Raw genomic sequence first — 402 nt, forward strand, 5'->3', positions numbered from 1 at the left:
TATGTTACCTCTTTGCTCAGCCCCTCTTATAGCGTTGTTAGTTGCAGGTGAAGATGAAGTTTGTTCCTTGTTGGAACATGGAGATGTTGTTCCTTGTTGGAACATGTTTACTTGTTGGGATATCACAATATCTCTTATTTAATTAATGCATCTATATATTTGGTAAAGGGTGGAAGGCTCGGCCTTATGCCTGGTGTTTTGTTCCACTCTTGCCGCCCTAGTTTCCGTCATACCGGTGTTATATTCCTGGATTTTGCGTTCCTAACGCGGTCGGGTGATTTATGGGACCCCCCTGACAGTTCGCTTTGAATAAAACTTGTCCAGCAAGGCCCAACCTTGGTTTTACCATTTGCCTCACCTAGCCCTTTTTCCCTTGGGTTTCCGGAGCCCGAGGGTCATCTT

This window comes from Triticum dicoccoides, chromosome 5B (assembly GCF_002162155.2).
Source record: "Triticum dicoccoides isolate Atlit2015 ecotype Zavitan chromosome 5B, WEW_v2.0, whole genome shotgun sequence".
NCBI lineage: Eukaryota > Viridiplantae > Streptophyta > Magnoliopsida > Poales > Poaceae > Triticum > Triticum dicoccoides.